The following is a 17,141-nucleotide window of genomic DNA, read 5'->3' as shown; positions in this document are numbered from 1 at the left end:
CTGGGTGGCTCAGTAGGTTGAGCATCAGGTCATGATCTTGCGGTTTGTGAGTTCGAGCCCTTAATCAGGCTCTTTGCTGACACATCGGAGTCTGGAGCCTGGAGCCTGCTTTGGATTCTGTGCCTCCCTCTCTCTCTCTCTGCCCCTCCCCCCCATCTTGCACGCATGTGTGCTCTAAAAAATAAACATTAAAAAAAATTTTTTTTTAAGGTGAGAGGTGCATCATCTACTCTCTATTTTCTGGGCATGATCTAATGTTGATTGAAGTATTCAATGATTACTATTCAAAGAATATGGTGAGAAACTAACTGCTTCCTAAGATCCAGGTGACAGGAGGATACAACCTTTCTGATGACTCGCTTTGTGCACAAGTGTCACTCTCGTGACTTCAGTATGTTGCACGCCCTGGGAACCCGTGTCCCATTTTACAGGGATGAGTTAGGTAGGGGTGTGGGGGAGCCTTGCCATGGAAAATCACCATAGCTTTCCTCCCTTCCTGCTAGGACCCACTTAATGCTTTTAATGACTACGTTAGAATATGGACATCCTAGTAGAAAGGACAATGGAAATAAGTCGGGTTTTTTTTTCAATTTTTTTTTTTTTAGAGTTTATTTTTGACAAAGAGAGAGACAGAGCATGAGCGGGGGAGGGAAGGAGACACACACACACACACACACACACACACACACACACACACACACAGAATCCGAAGCAGGCTCCAGGCTCGAGCTGTCAGCCCAGAGCCCGACGCGGGGCACACAGACCGGGAGATCATGACCTGAGCCGAAGTCGGACGCTCAACCGACTGAGCCACCCAGGCGCCCCGGAAATGAGTCCTTTTAGTAGTGACAACTTTAACTTGTCAAGTTGCATTTGAATATTCTATTTTATAGTACTCCAACTCTTCTTCATAATGAAATATGTATTCCAAGTTTTAAAAATTCTCTACTCCAAAATTCAAACTTGACCTTTTGTGAAATTTTTACTGAAAAGGCCATTTTGGAGGAAATTTTAGAATCCTATCTACTAAGAAACGCTGGTATTTAAACTAGGAACATTTCAGACTGCTCAAGGGGGAGGCAGTTTGTTTTGCATTGCAAATGAAAATCATTTCTGATATATGGACTGATTACATTGACTAAACATAATATATGTTTTAGTAAGCATGTTTTTTAAAATTTTTTAGTGAAATTTGGGCCTAAGAGTCCTAATTTAATATTTATTTATTTATTTATTTATTTATTTATTTATTTATTTATTTATTTAATGTTTATTTTGAGAGAGAGAAAGAGAACCAGTGGGGGAGGGGCAGGAGAGAGAGAGAAAGAGAAAGACAGAGAGAATCCCAAGCAGGCTCCAGTGAGGTCAGTGCACAGGGCCCGATGTAGGGCTTGAACTCACAAAATGTGAAATCATGACCTGAGGTGAAATCAAGGGTTGGACGCTTAACCCACTGAGCCACCCAGACACCCCCTAATTTTATATTTTAACTTTAGGCTTATACTTTCATTTTGAGGTATTATTGGAAAAAATCTTAAGATACATTGTAACTTAAGATTTAGAAAATTCTTTTTTAAGCCCAAGATGCTGTTTCTTCTATTAGAACTAAATAGAAACCGTGAGCAGTAGTAAAAGTTTTGTGTAGTACAAGTTAGGCTTCATTTGTTTTGCTTTTTTGTTATCAGAGTATGTCCCTAGCAAATTGTGTGTTTGATGAACTTACAAGTAATTTTAACTTTGTCTGCTATTGAAACAATTGATGTGAAGGTGCTTTTTACAAATGGTAAGAGTAGTACTGAGTTTTACTTTTAAGTGTGGTTGTGAGCCAACAGAATCCCCTGCTCTTCTAGCATCTGAAAATAACTGTGAATTACAACTTTCACTTCCTTTAAATGAAGGAGGCAACAATTTGAAAATACTTCTTTCTCAGAGTTGGGTTCTCAAGTTAGGTAGGGCATGCTGAAAATAAGAACTTTTTTTTTTTCGGCAGTTATTGTTGTAAATACTATGCCTAAATTATGAACTGTAAATACATTGTTAGAGACATGCCAAGAGTAGACAACCCATTAAATTTTCTTTGTTAAAACTATCCAGTTCTGTTGTTGGGTAAGACAATTTATTCATACAATCATATAAAAATCATATTTAATAAAGAGCAATCCAAGGCAAGGAGAAAAAAATGTCTTTATCCATAAGCAACCAGATGAGAAATGGATTTTTATTCAGTCAGATCCTTTTAGTCAATGAAACAGCATTTTCATGCATATTGCTCTCAAGTGATAATTAATATAGTCTAATTCAGGACATGATGCCTGAATTGATGTACTGTCATCAATACTCCATGTTAAAATCAAACCTTGACAGGGGTTTAACACCCTGGAACAGGTCATCATACGATAATACTCTTTGCCTCTCAGTATTTGTCTTCAACCAAGCAAAGTATTACAAGATGGGGTAAGAAAAAAAAAAAGGGAAATAATTACAAATGAAGAGTGACGCGAGCTGTGAATAGAACATATGTTAGGCTAGGCAGAGGCATCAGTGAATTATATCATTTCATGATGAAGCGGCACTGGGGCTGAACGGGCCTATTTTAAACCTTGATGTATTTTATCTCTACTGTATTTGGACTGTCATCTTTGGAGAAAGACTTGGTGTAATTGAGAGTCAACTCCAATCTGCATGACTCGAGCGTGAAGTGGGGGCCAGGTGAGCACTGCTATGAGGCCAGGGAAGCTTCTAATAAGATAAAATGAACAATCACCTTTCATGCCTTACAGTTACAAGTGCATTCTGTGAAATACAGCATTCAGAGTTCTGGCTTACAAATGTCATTCATGTTACAGAGTTTGGGAACTGTTCTAATGATTCATATCTAAAAGGAGGCCACTTTGTCTTAATGTTCGCTTTAGGGGAGACAGAATCAAAACCTGGTTTATGATCGGCTTTCCTTGTGAAAACGTATTAGATGTAATCAGCATAATTTGGTCATAATGTGTTTTCATTATGTTTGATTTTATTTGGCCATTTCACTAAAATCCTTGTCATTTTTACACATAGTAAGCAAAACACTCTTGAACACACACTCACATGGCCCCTTCTTGCTTGAAATTTACCATGATAACTTCTGGCTGAAGAAATCACTCTCCTCTCCGAATACTTTAAGCACTTAGTCCCTACACCTGTGTTCCCCATTTCATAATGCTTTCTGTTTTCCCCGTGCAAGTCCGTCTCCTCACATAGACGGTGCGCTTCTCAAGGGCACAGCTGTAAATTCATGTTGCTTATCAGCCTCGTGTAACAGGTAGTCAGCAGCCTTCCCTGCTGAGTGGGAATTCAGCAGAAGGTGGCAATAACTCCTTCTCAAATTCAGGGAGTGGTTCAAAGTGGAATAGGCTGTACACAATTATTAGTGATAAAGAAGGTCATAAGAACTCTGTGATTCAGTATGCGGTGTAACCACGTCATGTTTCTTAAGCATTTTCTATCATTCGCTTACTAATCCTCAATAAAAAAATAAAATCTGTCTCTCTGGAAGACTGGTGAATTTCAGCTCAGCCCATGGCAGCTGAGTTGCATGGACAATCTAGCAAAGTAGGGAGCATCGACTGCTCTCCCTTTTTATTCCCCTGTCCTCTTTGTTTCTCCCTCCCCCTAGAATGGACTACTTGTCAATTGTGTTCTTGCCCGATGGTAACAGAAAAGTTGCTCCCTTTCTTGTCCACCTATCACAGAAAAGTTGAAAGAACATGGATAAGTTCTTCTGAAATACATAGTCATCATTTTGTGGAGTCATGGCTTTGGATCCTTATCCTTTAGAAAGGTAAATATAAGCAGATCTCGCTATTCATTTCAGATTTTGGGAAGTTTTATATGAATTTTAGTATTGATAAATTAATATGGTTTCCTGTTGCAAAACAGCATGTGTCTAGCAAGATATGTTTTCATTGCCTTTAAAATACAAACTGAAATTTATCAATTACCATCTCATTTTTGACAACTCTGCATACACGACCTACTTAATTTTCTTAAAATTTGATAGTCAATGAACTTAATTCAGTAAATTTTAATGTGTATTAGTAATGGAACAATTGGCTAAGATCAAATTACAACTTAAAAATATATAAAATTTGGGAGCTATTTCTTAGGAAATGCCTGTTAATATAAAAACAAATAACAAGAATGTATCATTTTAACATGATTAAACCAAGGTTAGGAATATACACCTTTACAAAGATATTAAATTTGAATCTTCAGAGCGGAAGAGAGGGATTATACTACCTTACTATATGGCATCTTTTATCCCAACATTTAAATTATTTTGAAATATATTATACATATTAAATATTTCTCATCACCTCCTAATATGTGTAAAACTGGTTAAGATATATAATACCTTACCAAATAAGCATTTGGTAAGCATACCAATTTTGCCAATTAAATCCTTAAAATTATGCTTTTCCATTTGCAAAATATAACAAGGAGTCTTAGAGGAATTATATATATATATATATAAATTATATATAGAATATATATAATATATATAACATTTATAAATATTATATATGTAATATATATAACAATACATATATAAATATATATTTTCTTCTATTCAATAATTTCCCCTATTTAATAATTTAAGTTACTAAAAATAATTCAATAATTTTGTCTAAGTCACTTGTCCATTAAAAATCAGTTGATTTTGGGGCGCCTGGGTGGCGCATTCGGTTAAGCGTCCGACTTCAGCCAGGTCACGATCTCGCGGTCCGTGAGTTCGAGCCCCGCGTCAGGCTCTGGGCTGATGATGGCTCAGAGCCTGGAGCCTGTTTCCGATTCTGTGTCTCCCTCTCTCTCTGCCCCTCCCCCGTTCATGCTCTGTCTCTCTCTGTTCCAAAAATAAATAAACGTTGAAAAAAAAATTAAAAAAAAAATTAAAAAAAAAAATCAGTTGATTTTGTCTTAGGTATGTGCCCTCATTTCTCAGATGAGAAACAGATACAAATGTTTAGTAATTTTTACCAAGACAAGCTGAAATAGTTAATGGCTCTAGTTAAGGAACTCATGAATGCTGACACTGTTCCTTATTCTAATACATTTCAAAAATAAATTATCTCCTTTTACTTAAGCTCCCAAAAGCCATTTAAACTTTCATAATTATTATTAGCACTGTATCTCTGCCTTCAGTATTAAACTTTTAAGTGTCGAAATAAAATTCACATTAGAAATTCCAAATTATGAGGGAGCGTAGAATTCACCTTAACAAGTGAATAGGCGTGAATATGCGTAACACTATATATAAACCTGAACGAAGAAGGATTTACATGTATACACATTAAATATAAGAATGAATCCAAAGCTATCCAGCCTGTGTCCAATCCTTAGGAAATGTTATAGGTTAACTTTTATGGAACTGGATCAGTTATGTAGAAAAAAAAAGAAAATGCTCTTAAAATGGAATGGAAGCAAACAAAAATAAAGCCTTTTGCTTTCTAAGTGATGTGCAAGATGCTGAAGAGAAGGTAGTGAGTTTATACATCTCGGTAACCTGCTTATCACTCATATCCACACAGTGTGCTTTGGACGTTACCTTACCCTGTTGCATACCCTCACAGCTGATGAAAAAGGAAAGCTTGGGTCATACCAAATATTTCTATGTGTTGAGACATTTTTATATCTTCATAACTACCTTGCCAGCTGATTCTCCAGCTGCTCAAATACAATATGAACATATTCAAAGGAATCTCACTGCTGGTACTTTCTGGAAGGAGGCACATCATCAATTCAAAAACTAAAATCCTCAAAGAAATCTGATCTTGGCATCTCTGTGGATTCAGAACCCTCCTCACTTCCTTCTAATATACAAGCAACAAAAATCTACATGAATGAGATGTGAGAAAGGAGGGGAAAAAGAAAGGCGGTAACAAAGTGAGCAAATAAATAACCTGGAACCTCAAAAATACAGTACAGAAATTTCCTATGGTAGTTCAAATGAGTTCTTTCAGTTCCAAAAGGGAAGAGTGCTTAAATCCCACACAAATAAACACTGCCTTCAAAATTCTAGGCATTTTTAATCTTGGCTTCCTCTGAGCTGATGATAACTTGAAGAGATCAGCATTTTCTCCCAGTCTCCTAAATTGTGCATTTTTATCATAACTACACTATGGAAGAAAAGAAGAAACTAATGACATCAGTAAATTGCATAAAGCTCCTATTTAAGTCAGTGACATACTGAGCATATTTGACACCTGGAGCAGATCATGCTTAACACCCCCATTCTACACCACAAAATTATTTTCAGCAACAATCATAAAGCAAAATGAATAATAACAGTGATGATGATGATGTCTGGGGGAGGGGGACATACATAGTGAAAATTTTCTTTCATTGAACTTTGAGCATGTAGTCATTTTTATCAATAAAAATGATAAATAATAAAATAAATATTTCAGTACCAAAAAGAAAAAGAGTAATTGACTTACATCTTATAATGACATTGATTTTTTTAGAAAAAAAAAAACATTTTTATTCTTTAAATTTTAAAAATTTCAACACAAATGAGAACTACTCCAAGTGATCATACAGAAGAAGAGATTAAAGTAACTCAAGTTCTCTTTCTTTGTCTTTATCCCGGTGTGCTATCATCAGTTATTTCAAACCTACTATTTAAACACTGGAGTATGTCATAGAACAGGAGTTGGAGACATCAGCTGCACTTGAAGCCAGTAGCAGAGTTTGGAGTGGTTGTAATCTTACTTTTGAACATAGTCTTGCAATCACCGTGCAGCTGAGTCTGCATATATCTGAGCTGGCCATGAAACATTAAGTTCTCTGAATTATTTTCCATGTAGAATAAAATGTTTATTAAAGGATAAGTAATAAAACTGTGCTAATTTGAAGCTTGCATAAATAGTACTAAAATGCAGGGCACCTGGCTGGCTCAGTCGGAAGAGCAAGTGACTCTTAATCTGCCCAAATCTTGACTCTGAATCGAGCTCCACGTTGGGTGTAAAGATTACTTAAATACATAAACTTAAAATAGTACTAAAATTCAACTGTAACCATTACAGCAGTTGTTGAGAACTTAGACTTATAACATTTTTTTTTTTTTAAGGAGGAGTATTTATTACTGATGTTGTTTAGAATTCCTAGGACATGGTGATAGTAAAAAAACAGGGTTTTTGTTAGTTTTTTTTGTTAGGGTTTTTATTTTTATTTTTTAATTAAAAAATTTTTTTAATTTTTATTTTAAGAATATTTGTTTGTTTGTTTATTTATTGAGATAGTCTGCATATGCATGCAAGTTGGAAGAGGGAAGGTAAATCTAAAGCAAGTTTCACTTCCAGCACAAAGCCCAATGCAGGGCTGTCTATCTCATGACCCTGATATCATGACCTTGGTTGAAATCAAGAGTCAGATGCTCAACCAACTTAGCCACCCAGGTGCCCCCAAATTTTTATTTATTTTTTAAGTAATCTCTACACCTACTGTGGGGCTCAAACTCACAACTCCGAGATCAAGTCTCATGCTCCATCACCTGAGCCAGCCAGGCACTGCAAGGGTTTTTAAATCCTTTACCAAAAATGTGTCTTCCTACTGCCTGACCTTGAGGCCGGCTTCTCCTACCTCCCTTCCCTTTGTATACCATTGATTTATTATTACTATTTTAACAGAAAAATGACACAGTCAAATAAGATAGTGGCTTTTGTCTCACTGTACCATGTTAAGTTCCAAGACTGTAGATCAATAATAAATATAAAATAGCTGTCATTTTGAGTATCTTTCAGCAAATACTGCTTCATTTGTTATTTTATTCATTCACTTACATATGTCAGGGTCTCCACCAAAGTTCAAAAGAGAGTCGTTCTTCCTTTCTTTAGTACAATGGTCATTCTTCTCTTTTCCTGCAAGCATGTTTACATTATTAGAGTTGTCTGAGAAATAATGAAAATTCTTGTGTCTTCTGCGGTATTGTTTTTAGCAAGCAACTGAAAACATCTGAAAAGATAGTTACAGAAAATAACTCCACTATGAGCAATCCTGTTCTCAGCCAATGACCTTTTCAAACACACTGTTACCCAAAAGGGTACAGAACAAGACAGAAGGATGAGGATATAGGCCTTAAATCCCATCTGCAACAACAGAAAGTCCCTAATTTCACTAGGTCAAGAAAGGGGGATGAGGGTTAACCAGCATCACACCCTTACACTGGGAGCTGCCTCCGTGAGCGTGATTTACTGCCCAGTGCAGCTCAAGTCTGGGGTGGACCTTTAATTCGGAAGCCTTAATACAATCTTAAGATGCGGCTGATAAAAGTGTAATTATTCTTATATTTAAATAATCTCTGGTGACAGACAGTCCAGGTTCTACAACTCTTGACGAGCATAAAACCTGTAGCAGCTTTCACAGAATTGGCACATTGTTTGACTTGGCAAACAGGGTGTTTAAAGCTGTTTTTACAAAAGTTTCCATTATTTTTACAAAAGCTGCTACAGAATTTAAGCTTTTTTCACATTTCAAACGTATGTGTGTTTGTTTATGGGCAGATAAAACCAAAGGGAAAATGGGAAAGCATCCCAGGTTTTGTGCTACATTTCTACCCAAATAGGTGTGCATTAAGAAGGCTTGCAACTAGACCTGTAGATAAACATGTCTATTCAGATTAGCTAAATAGACCCCTGATTTCTCCAACTCTGAAGTTTCTTCCAGTGTCTATATTCCTTGGCCTCGATCCCTTTATTGTAGACATCATATGAGTACATCTGAATGTCTATTTGAAATTGAGCTTGGTGAGAGTTCTAATTTTTAGAACTTTTTCTTAAAAATAACCCTAATCCTATTTTTTAACATTTTTACAGGAATCCTATTTTTTAACGTTTTTATTAGGAGATGAATGCAAATTGGAGATGAGAAAAAAAAACCTCCTGAAGTGATGATTCACGTCTGTGGGGTGGTTGACGATTGCTATAGACTGCTATGAGATTAGTCGCTACCTGTGGGCTCACTGTTTCAGGTCCTGTTTCCAGCCACTGCTCCCTCACTTCCCATCGTGTCAGGTACCATGCCACCTTCTAGAAACTGTTGGTGAAAGCAGAATTTGGCTGATCCAAGGGCAATTAGTCTTTTCCCCCAGAAGACAACCTTAACAAGGGAGCAGGAGGAATAGGCATGTCCACATCCTTTAAACCTTCCTCTCTGATGTTGGTTAAAGAGGATGAGACTGTGAACTTGTCCTTCAGTAGGACCCTGCTCAGGAGGATCCATGCCGGGTTCCTGACCCCACACCCCCAGGACAGGAATGTCTCAAAATGTCTGAAGGACCCCTGTAGTAGTAACCCTAGGACCATGATGACAGGCTGAGTTACCATTTGGCCTCGTGACACAGCCCAGAACTAGCAGTAGGATAATTTTTTTTTTTAATTCATTTCGTGATGACTACTAAATGTTTAGATTTAGTGCACATTTCTAGAAATACAGTGAGTAGGAAATTGATGTTTCATAAATTCTTTCATTAAGACACTGAGAGTGAAGTTGTCCTTAATACGATAATTTTCTTTGGCTTCTAAATATATTTTTGAGAGGAAAAGAACCCTGTTTTGGCTCATCATTTGTCAAGCACTTGAAATTTTAACATGAACAGTACAGAGGATTCTTGTGCGAAGATAAAGTACATTTTTTTCAAGTCCTTATTTGACAAATAAGCTGTTGAGCATGTAACTCTGTGCCTCAGAATAATTATATTTGTTTTCCAAACACAAGGAAGATACAGCAGCTGAATTAGTTGCCCATTTTTATTCATAAAATGGTAATTAGTGAAGATACAAAATCTGGCACGTCAGGGTTCAGGAAGAAATGTTTGCTTGCTTTTAAGCATCTAGTAAAGTGCTGATTTATTTCAGGATAACATTGCAGACCTTTAGATGTGTCTGCGAAGGCTGGCGTGTATTATAATTCTAGTTAAGAGTCATCTGAAGACCTAGCTATGTAAGATTTGTAGCTAGAGGCAATGTTAGTAGAAGTGGTTTAACAATAGCCACCATTTATTGAGTTGTTGCTATGTACCAGACACTGATAGGGGAGGCCTCATAGACATTATCTCATTTCATCTTCATGACAATCATTTGAGGTATAGGTGTTGTTACCCTACCTACCATATGAGGAAACTGAGGCTCAGAGAAAATAAATTATTTAAAAAAATTTTTTTAATGTGTATTTATTTTTGAAGGAGACAGAGCCTGAGCGGGGGAGGGTCAGAGAGAGAGGGAGACACAGAATCGGAAGCAGGCTCCAGGCTCCGAGCTGTCAGCACAGAGCCCGATGCGGGGCTCGAACTCACGAGCTGTGAGATCATGACCTGAGCTGAAGTCAGATGCCCAACCGACTGGCCACCCAGGCGCCCCTGAAAATAAATTATTTTACAGAGCACACAAGGCTAGTAAATTGGGGCCTGTGCCAATTCCTTTTCTGGACAAATGAAAGCCTGAAATTCTGGATAGGACATAACCTCATAGATATGTGGGATTGGCCTGTGGGCCCTCAAGGCCAAGGATGACCCCAGAGGAGAAGCAGAACAGAAGATTGTGGGGCAGTTTCCCTGGGTATTGCCCATAGCACCAGGCTGCAGGCCTCCACGGCTAGAATTAGGATTTCTAGATCAAAAGCTTCTGTTACTCTCTTCGTGGTTTGTGAAACATCTGGTAGGTTGTTACCAGTGGTACTACCACTACTGTGGGATGCAGAAGTGAGTAGGACATGTCACTGTCTTCAAAGAGCCTGCAGTCCAAAGCAGGAGACACAGAAACAGATCTTAATCATATACGGTATTTGGTCTTTGTTTGCGTTTATTGATTGCCAAGGAGCAAGGATCTACAGAGGGTGGATGTGGCCATCAATGAAGGCTTACTGAAAAACTTATCAGAGATGAATTTTAAATAGCAGTTAGTATTTAAATACACACACATAAGCTCATACATAGGCACACATACACGTACATTTACTTTTTGTGAGCCTTGTTATGCCACCTTGCCCAAGTCTGCTAATCAGAAAGAAAGATAAGAAACAAAAGAATGTTGTCAGCACTCACTATTGCGCTTGGTTTGACTTTGTAGCTATGTTGACACTACACTTGATCTACCCTTGTCCTAAATGGCATGCTGACTTCTTGATTAGGGGTTTGTGTTTTGTCGTTGGTGCTTTAGGCAATGTACCGCTCAGGTAGCAGAATTTGATTATAGTTTTCATCTTTGCTTTCTGAATTGTCGTGGTTCTTCTCCGGTGTTGAATGATACATGACTTTGCATTTTCTGATTTGGAAAAGTTTCCTTGAGAACTAGCAGGATGCACTCAATCCCGTCCATCCCCAGCCCCTAGTTTTCTTTACTCTTGCTGGGTGTGGCTGTGTGTGCTGTGTTTCAGAAGGCTAAGCCTAAGATCTCAGGGCGGCTTTATCTGAGAGCTGTGAAGAGTGGATCCAAAGTGATACTATCAATTCTGGCAGGACTAGTCATTACCTAATGGACTCTTCAGTCTTCATAACTTTGTCAGCCCAGTCAAACTTGGGCAAGAGCTAGAGAAGTTCAAACCTGCTGATGGACTTCAGTTAGAACTTTTACAAGGTCAACAAGAGACCATAGCTCTCATCATTGTCAACTTGAAACCATGTTAACTTTTTAAGCAAGTTCAGTTGCCTTTCTCTTTGTAATCAGGTATTTGGTAGGCGAAACTCATGTTGGGTATGGGGGGGCTTTATATGTTTTTTAAGATCTCTGTTTAGAGGCATTGCCAGGTATATTTAAGAAAATGAGACTGGACTAGATTTCTTTAACTGGAATGTTATGAAATTGTGGGTCAGTAAAAATCTAAAGAACATATGAAAAGTCAGAGCGTCCTTTAAAGTAACTTATTTTTGGTATATATTTGTTCATCCAGTGAATATTTATGAAATGCCTACTGTATGCCTGACATTCTTTTAAGTACGTAGAATACATCAGTGAACAAAATAGACAAAACTTCCTGCCTTAAATGAATTTATATTCTAAAATTACCTTCTTATCTTTGGAGCAATCAATAATTGTTTCAACACCCATGTAAACTGCACATGCAGCTTTTGATTTTATTTCACTATTCAACCATGTAATGTAATTCCTCTAATATTTTTCTTCTCCTGCACCCATTCATTTAAAAAATATGTATTGAGTACCCACAGAGTGTGAAATACCAGTTTGTGTGCAGGATAGAGGCCTGCCTTCAGGAGGCCTGCAGCCCAGTAAGAGAAATTAAGACTTGTACACAAATAGCTATATAGAAATTAATACAGTTCGTAGAACTGTAGAAATGATGCAGTTCATAGAGATCATGCAATATTTCTACTGAAGTAAGGGAGATCAGAGGCAGAATAAATGGGAGAGATGAATGGGTTGATTAAGGGATGCCGTGCAGAGATGGGAACATTTAAGGGGGGGGGGGGCCGTTTCAGGCCAGGAGCCATTTTTGGCAGACAGCATTGCAAAACAAAAGGTAATGAAAAAAGGGCAAGATATATTTAAAGAAAAGCAAAACAGCACAGCTTCACTCGTGTATATTAGTATTGGAAAGTTGTGTTAAGTCCAACCTGTACAGAGAATTGAATGACATGCTCCAAGTTTGCACTTATTCAGAAGTGAGGGAGGGAGGGCCCTCATGAATTTTTGCTGTACAAATGGCACTAAATACACCGTGTCTAAAAGAGTTAAGTAATACCTTGTCTGTAGGACGACTGGTCTAGCTAAGACAGCGTGCTGAGGTAGTGACACTGAAAAGGATTCTGTTTGTGGCGGCTTTCTTGCACAGTGTAGGGTATAATTAAGTACTATTTGGACCAGTCCACAGTGCGATGACATAGGCAAGGATGTCTGTGGACTTTCTCAAGAATGCTGTTCTCTTCCTATACTTTCAGAACATAATTTTGTCAAGATGACACCCTTATTAAAGAAACAGGAGTTATAATTAGATATTGAGGAACTATAGAAAATTTGAGAACATGGAAGATGTGAGAAGAGGAAAATATCAAATGGGAAAGTGACTAGTGATTCATGTCGGATTCATTTATCATAGTTGGGGAATTCAGCCCAAATATGTAATTTTTATACAAATTCTATGGTGTGAGTTGCTTTAGGAGCGTGGCTTTAAATGTCACTGTTTTGTTTTGTTTATGTCGGATCCAGATGAATAACTATGCATCAGTAGACGGTGCAATCAATAAATGATCACTTATTTGTAGTCAGTCTGTAATTGAATAACTGGTTGGATCTCTCACTTAAAAATTTATCAACACTAGATTCCATCAATAAACCCTTAGAAAGTCAGTAGATTCGTCCTGTGGTGCCAACTTAGGCGCTCAGTAATCATGTTTGTGTTTAACTGGTAAATCACTCTCTTCTTATGAATGCTTAGTACACCAAAAAGGTGTTGAGCTTGAGAAGTCATTAGCTATACCTGAGGTTATTTTTTTAGTTATTTAATTGTGAAAACACCAGTTGGATTTGCTAAGAACTCTTTAAGAAGACAGTTCATTGATTAGAGATTCACGAAAAGCTTTAAAATGTTTTAAATAAAAACTTATCCCTTAATTTGCTGATTGCTGCTGAAATTTTACCATGTCTGCACTGGTCTTATTTAAATGACAAGTTAGGTTTTTCTAAAAATATTTAAGGATTTGGTTGTGTTTTTTTGTTTGTTTTTTGTTTTTGTTTTTGTTTTTGTGTTTTTGCTTTTACTAGTGATATAACAGGAGCATGAATCTTAACCAAGACATAATTTTCATAATTATTTTTACAAAAATTAATTAGGGATCATTTAGCATGAGACAGAAAACACTTCCTCCACTGGAGAGCAGAGAACTTTAAATTCCATTTTCAATATTACCATTGATTAATTGTGACAATGAACAAGCCACTTAAGCTCTACATAACCTCAATTTCTCCATCTGTTAAAAGGAAATAATATCCGTCACAAGATATTTTCAGAGCACTTTGGAATCAATGGCATAAAGATGTTCAATAAATCAAGAGTAGTAGTATTATTACTCATCCAAAATGTAATAAAAGATCTTTTTAATGTGGTAACCATTCAGCTCAGTTTTAAAGTCTGTGAATTTAGAATTCCTTCCTACTCCTGCCTTTTAGTCTTGAATGTTTATATTATTTCTTCAAGCTTCAATCCTCTGAAGGTAATTATTGCATTCTTCTGCTTTGTTGAGAATCGTTTTATTTTATGGCTTCCCTTAGCTTCTATTTTAGATGCTTTCTTCTTCATTTTACACGCCCTCTCTCCACCCCCAGAATTTTTACACCTTGTGTCTCTTTTCTACTTTGTACTTTTTCTATTTTCATTTGAAAGTATTCCCTGCGATTTTTCTTTCCTTTAAATAGACGATTGTTTACCTTGAAATTGGCTTTCTACATGTTTGAAAATTAAAAAGTTATTTGCCTGTCACTGGTCATTCTGACAAACATTTCTTACAAGAAAGAGGCCAGTTGCATTTTACTAAATCAACCAGCTAAAAAAGCAACTTGGTTTTGAAGATGAAACTGACAAAACAGAAATTAAGAGTTGAAATTATTTGAGGAAAATCAAACAGTAGCTGTGAATTTCAGTATTTCACATCAGCAAGATTAGCTGTGCCATTTTTCCTAGTTGCTCATTCCCCTTCCTCTGCTGAAAGTGATTTGTGATGCTACTTTCCTCATTTATTAAATTCACATATATTCCTGGGTCTATCTCTGAGCTCTCTGTTCTCTTCCATTCATCAGTTTGTCTGTTTTTTTTTTTACCAATTCAACGTGACTTTTTATTATTAGGACTTTATTGTACGTCTTAATATCTGGAAGGACAAGTCCTTTTTAAAGGTGTACTTAGCTATATGTGGCTATCTTACTCTGTATCAATTTAAATTTTTTAATGTCGTTTTTTTTGTTTTTTTCATGTTTTGTTTTGTTTTGTTTTGTTTTGTTTTGTTTGAGAGAGAGAGCACAAGCAGGGTAGGGGCAGAGAGAGAAAGGAGACAGAGAATCTGAAGCAGGCTCCACACAGTCAGCGGCAAAGCCCATTTTGGGGCTTGAACCCACAAACCATGAGATCATGACCTGAGCCAAAGTCGGATGCTCAGCCGGCTGAGCCACTTAGGCGCCCTTATTCAATGCACTATTTAAAAATCCATGTCTGTATTTAAATGACACAAAGTGTGGAGCGCCTGGGTGGCTCAGTCGGTTAAGCGTGACTTCAGCTCAGGTCACGATCTCGCGGTCCGTGAGTCGAGCCCCGCGTCAGGCTCTGGGCTGATGGCTCAGAGACTGAAGCCTGCTTCCGATTCTGTGTCTCCCTCTCTCTCTGCCCCTCCCCCGTTCATGCTCTGTCTCTCTCTGTCCCCAAAATAAACATTAAAAAATAAATAAATAAATGACACAAAGTGTATGAATATGCTTTTAGGTATGGGGTGTGTGTGTGTGTGTGTGTGTGTGTGTGTGTGTGTGTATAAAATCACTGGACTTTCTGTTGGCATTCAGGAAGACTGTGTAGTTACCCCATTCTCTCCTGGCTCCACCCAAAAGACCTCAGGATCCTAAAACTGCCGTTTTGCAAATAAATCCCACAGATGCATATTTTAAGTCTATTTATAGGCCTACTAATGCAAACAGTATTTTTGTCATTTATGATTTTCTGTATATATTGAGGTATTTAGAAGTTTAGTGTATGCATGAACTGAATTGTTGATATTTTTGTCAAATTATCCAGCTGTTTAGTATGATTTGGACACTGTCTTCTTGCTCAAAACACTGATACAGTTTGGTTTCTCATGTCCTAGAGTTATATTACTGATTCTGAAATGGGCTTCCTTTTCCAAACTCCAAATCTATGGAGCAGCTGGTGGTGGTTAGTGACCGTCTGCACCAGCAGTCCTATCTTTTTAGCACTGAAAATTAATTTTTCTCCTCTTGGCACATAAAGAACTCAAGTGCGCCCCTTACCTCATTACCTGAAATGTTACTGTGGCACCAGCAGTTGGGGGTGTGATGGCGCAGCTATTTGGGCATCAGAAGGAGCAGCACCAAGAGACTTCACACAAAGGGAGTCCACCAGGAGAAGACCCACACCCCCTGTTGTGGAAACAAGAGGCTTATATTCAGTGGCTTCCAATATCTGATAACGGTGAATATAACAACCAGGGCTCCAGTTGACTTTTTCCTCCTCCTAATGTGGCACAAGTCTGTGTACGAGATGAGTGTGTTGTGCCATATACACATAACAGATGAGTCTTGAGTTGCTCCGTATAAAAAATGTGGAACCAAGATCCCAGAGCTCGTGAATCGGGTCTTTGCAAAAGACTTATCCTTCACAGAGTTACATGTAGTTAACCGAGCCTATAACCAAAGCACTTCTGTTTCACCACAGGATAAGAAACTGTGTTTCTGGCATGGTGGAGAGAGTTCTGAACTGGGAGGAGAGAAGCCAGGGGTAGGATTTGGTAACTGCTAGGGTTGTTGTTTAGTGCTCTTTACTTTCTGACCAACAGGGGGCACCTGTGTCACTCAGCAGGTTGAGCATCTGACTCTTGATTTCTGCTCAAGTCATAATCTCAAAGATTCCTCAGGTTGAGCCCCACATGGGGCTGTGCACTGACAGTGCGGAGCCTGCTTGGGATTCTCTCCCTCTCCGCTCCCTCTGCCTTCCCCTACTTGCTCTCTCTCCTCTCTCTCAAAATAAATAAACTTGGAAAGAAATACTTTATGACCAACAGGCATCCCTCATCTGGGACCTAGTAGAAAAATACTACCAAATGGTTTTCTGAACCCCTGTTTTATTCTTTTTAAACTTACCTTTCACTCTGGTACCGGTGTGAACTTTGTAAAATATAAAACTAGCCCTGTAACTCCCCAGGCTACCAAATGTGGCTGAGCAGGCACTGGTGCTTTGTGTTCCCTGGGTCTTCATTCATGTTATGCTTTCTGCCTGAAACCTATTTCTCCATTCCTTTTTCCTAGTTAATCATACTGGTGCTCTGGTCTCTAAAATGCATCTCAGGGTTCATCTCATCCAGCGAGCTAGCTGATTTTAGGTGCCCTACCTTAGACTTCCCTCCACTTCATCACAATTATCACATTGAATGA

The 17,141-nt window shown here is 37.8% G+C and overlaps 1 protein-coding gene across 5 annotated transcripts in view; it reads left to right on the top strand.

Annotated features, from left to right (window-relative positions):
- Positions 1–17,141, top strand: part of KIAA0825 (uncharacterized protein KIAA0825 homolog) — a 389,144-nt gene that overhangs the window by 251,372 nt on the left and 120,631 nt on the right. The window lies entirely within an intron of this gene.

The sequence above is a fragment of the Felis catus genome, chromosome A1 (genome assembly GCF_018350175.1).
Source record: "Felis catus isolate Fca126 chromosome A1, F.catus_Fca126_mat1.0, whole genome shotgun sequence".
NCBI classification, from domain to species: Eukaryota; Metazoa; Chordata; class Mammalia; order Carnivora; family Felidae; genus Felis; species Felis catus.
Note: the sequence above shows the minus strand (reverse complement) of the source record. Positions and strands in the feature narration are given on the sequence as shown.